This window comes from Lolium rigidum, chromosome 2, assembly GCF_022539505.1.
Source record: "Lolium rigidum isolate FL_2022 chromosome 2, APGP_CSIRO_Lrig_0.1, whole genome shotgun sequence".
NCBI lineage: Eukaryota > Viridiplantae > Streptophyta > Magnoliopsida > Poales > Poaceae > Lolium > Lolium rigidum.
The window spans coordinates 179,144,127-179,148,187 of NC_061509.1; the positions used below are offsets into that span (position 1 = coordinate 179,144,127).

Genomic DNA, 4,061 nt, shown 5'->3' on the forward strand with positions numbered 1-4,061 from the left:
GATTTTGGCGGGTGATAAATGTATGAGTAACTTGATGCCGCGAGAGGTCTTTTTTGTTTCAAGAGTGTAATCAGGTGCCTTGTAAAACTTATTCTACTTCTTCTTAATTAATGGAATAGGGCAAAGCTTTTGCGCTCTTTTCAAAAAAAATATGAATACTTGAAATCAAAAGGTTACCCGAAATCACAAGATTCAAATTCATAAAGACCAACTGTTGTTCCTCAACGTCCAGTTACATTAATAATTTCCGCACTGGATAGCGAGAGGAACGATTGCTTTCTGCTCCCCATCTCGTCAATGCCCAAGAACCATAGTGAGTTCACAGGCACGAATACGAATACTTCGAAGAGCCGCAAGATCATACAAAATCTGCAAGATCTATAAACTACGAACACCAATAGCCACGAAAACGAATCTAGATTTCATAAGACAACTCAGTCCCTTAGATGTTCTTAAACCATGCGATCATTTCCGCAGGAGTCATTACAGGTCTGTAACTGTAAAGTTGGCTCATCACTGTTGTCGGAAATCAAACGTATCGAAACAGGACAGAAGATCAATGCTGCATATATATGTAAAAATGTATGTAAGAGCCGCCGGCGCCCTGCCAGAGGAACTCGTAGGGCACACAAGAGGAGCAAACTCGGGATACAACGGGATGATGTTGCTTCAAGGGAACGAGTCTATTGGGAACCGATCAGCCTAAGAGACTGATCATCCCAATGACCAGATGACGAAGCACGAACAATTCACGAGTTATTTTTTACATGGAGTAAATCACGTGCTGATACCATTTCGCAAAGCACAAACAAAAACAGGGCAGAGCAAATCAAGATTGAAGAGACAAGCACTTTTGAACAATCCCTGCTGTTTTTAATGTAAACAAGTGTAACACTTGCTATGGTGAAGGTGAGCTTGGGCTAAATAAATTCGATGCGATATTAACTACTATGTGAAACACTCGTAAAACGAGTGTTTGCATTCAAAACTAGGCACTCCCCTGTATCAATTTTCATGGGTTCACAAAGGTTTCACTTTAATCAGTAAGTGATCTAACAGGATTAGATCTAGAGCCTACAAGGAAGAACGCATTTTGCAAGTAATCATTTTACCACTGTTAACAAATTTCTTAGATGAAATGAGGTCAATATGAACATGAAGAACCCTAAAGGATTGCTTTGACAACGCCTGTGCATGCCTGATGTTTTCAACCGGGCCATCTCGACGGTCAGGATTACGTATTCGCGCGATACAGAGTGTTCAAGCTTCAAATCTTCAGCGGAAAGAATGAGGGCTCCGTAATATTAATCTTCTGAAATCAAACTCGATTCGAATTGCCGCAGATATACCACCGTGCAGCGGATGTTTGTCAAACAAATTTTATTATTCTGTTTCTTATTTCCTTTCCTCCTTCGCATAGTCAGTTTATTCCATCTAAAGTGTGTCCAGTGATGGAAGGACAATGTTTGGATGCATAATCGATATAAAAAGGTTCAAGTTCATCAAAACAAATTGTCGTTCCTCGACGTCCAGTTGCATCATGAAATTCTGCGCTGGATAGCGAGAGGAACAATTGCTTTCTGCTCCCCGTCTTGTCAATGCCCAAGAACCATAAAGTGAGTTCACAGGCATGAATACGAATACTTTTAAGAGAAGCAGATCATACAAAATCGGCTATGATCTAGTATAAATCTACGAACAGCCAAGATCCAGGATGCGAATCTAGATTTCACAAGACAACTCAGTCCCTTAGATGTTCTTAAACCATGCGATCATTTCCGCAGGAGTCATTACAGGTCTGTAACTGTAAAATTGGCTCATCACGGTTGTCAGAAATCAAACGTATCAAAACAGAGACACCGTAGGACAAAAGATGCATCCTTTATATGATTAAATGTATGTAAGAGCCGCCGGCGCCCTGAGAGAGGAACTCGTAGGGCACACTAGAGGGGCGAACTCGAGATACAACGGGATGATGTTGCTTCAAGGGAACGAGTCTATAGGGAACCGATCAGCCTCGAGAGACTGATCATCCCAATGACCAGATGATGAAGCACAAGCAAATAACGGATTAAAAATAGATAGATGGCGGAGAACGAAGAAAAATCAGAAGAACGGAAACCAGATTCGCTGAGAAACAAAGAACGAACAAGTTGAAACAAATCTTCCGTCCGGAAAGTACGAACGAAGAAGACGGAGGAGGCGGCGGCTGTGATGAGGTAAGAGGACGGGGAGGCGAGAGCAATTTATAGCCGACGCGGGTTCCTGTCTTCCCGCATCAAACCCTAATGGGCTAGCGTGCTGTGATGGGCCGCGAGAACTTCAGGCACGGTACAAATTATGGGCTTCGGAATTGAACGTTTCATGTAAAAATGATCCCACCTCAAGGGTAAATATGCTCAAAAAAAAAAAACTCAAGGGTAAAAGAAAGAGTAGTAGTGGCTGTAAAAACAAAAGGTCGTTCTGGGCGTCTTCCAGAATATTTCGCCAGATTTTGTGCTATTTCTTTTGTTGCAGATCTCAAAGAGCAAACACTAATGGGCTCAGCTAGTGCTACCTCTTGTACTGAGTTTCGCAAAAAAATAGTAACGAGAAAATCCATCACGCATCCCATCACACATTGCACCCTCCATCTCCATCTTCAGAGGTATTTATTTAGTTTTTTTTTTTTTGTGAAACAGACACAAAGGCTTACAGATACATACATACACTGATTTTAAAAATGTGCTTATACATGCTCTATCTCTATAAGCATCTTCGAGAAAGTAAATCCAATAAATTAATCAGGCGGATCTTGATATTGACTAAGGTGATGTCGCTGCTCACTAAAATAATATTCAATATTTATGAGACACCAAAGTGTCAAATATAAGATTTGATCCCTCATGGGGAGAGGGAGGCACTACGCTCCAAATCATTTTAGACTATTACACTATTCAGAAATATTTACATAATCACAACATTAATAAATGGGTTTAAGCCACGTTACAACCCATCATGGAGACCATGATTGGGAAAGAAGAAGTAGCGGCGGTGATTCCAATGGAAATAACATAGGCAGAGTGGAGGCGGTGGTGCCGCATGGAGCAGGTGACTCCTTTTGGTCTCCTTCGCCAACCTTCCTCCAAGGTTTGATGTGTTGGAGATATGCCCAAGAGGCAATAATAAAAGTGTTTATTGTTATATCTTAGTGTTCATGATAAATGTTTACATCCCATACTATAATTTTATTAACCGGAAACATTAATACTTATGTGTTTTGTAACATAAAAGAGTCCCTAGTAAGTCTCTTGTTAAACTAGCTGTTGATTAATAGATGATCATGGATCATGAACATTGGATGTTATTAATAACAAGATCATATCATTAGGTGAATGATGTGATGGACATACACCAATAGTAAGCGTAGCATATGATCAAGTCATTAAATTCGTTTTGCTTCAAGCTTTAAGCTACATAGTAACATAATCCTTCGACCATGAGATCATGTTAATCACCTACACCGGATGGATGCTTTGATGATATTAAGGTGATACTAAGTGTTCGGAAAATATAGGTTGAAGCATGTGGATCAATAGTGGAATTTGTCCATCCAAATGACGGATAGATATACTTTGGGACCTCTCAGTGGAATGTCATCCAACTAGCTTGCAAGCATGTGACTGGCTCACAAGGGATGTCATATCACGCTACGAATAAAGAGTACTTATCGGTAACGAGGTTCAACTAGGTATAGAGATACCGACGATCAAACTTCGAATAAGTAAAATATCGCGAGACAAACGGAATCGGTATCGTATGTAAATGGTTCATTCGATCACGAAGTCATCGTTGAAGATGTGGGAGCTATTATGGATCTCCAGGTCCCGCTATTAGTTATTGCTCAGAGAAGAGTCTCGATCATGTCTACATAGTTCACGAACCGTAGGGTGACGCACTTAAGGTTCAATGTCGTTTTAAGTAGATATGGAATATGGAATGGAGTTCGAATATTGTTCGGAGTCTCGGATGGGATCCAGGACATCACAAGAAGTTCCGGAATGGTCCGGAGAATAAGATTC

The 4,061-nt window shown here is 40.6% G+C and overlaps 2 non-coding genes and 2 pseudogenes across 2 annotated transcripts; all 4 read right to left on the minus strand.

Annotated features, from left to right (window-relative positions):
• Nucleotides 1-209: 209 nt before the first annotated feature.
• LOC124693968 lies at nucleotides 210-350 on the minus strand. The gene has a single exon (XR_007000406.1). It is a non-coding gene; the product is annotated as a small nucleolar RNA snoR136 (small nucleolar RNA).
• Nucleotides 351-428: 78 nt separating this feature from the next.
• Nucleotides 429-524, minus strand: LOC124693684 (annotated as a pseudogene).
• A 986-nt stretch (nucleotides 525-1,510) lies between these two features.
• Nucleotides 1,511-1,660, minus strand: LOC124693966. Its single transcript, XR_007000404.1, has one exon. It is a non-coding gene; the product is annotated as a small nucleolar RNA snoR136 (small nucleolar RNA).
• Nucleotides 1,661-1,735: 75 nt separating this feature from the next.
• On the minus strand, nucleotides 1,736-1,831 carry LOC124693686 (annotated as a pseudogene).
• Between the last annotated feature and the right edge of the window lie 2,230 nt (nucleotides 1,832-4,061).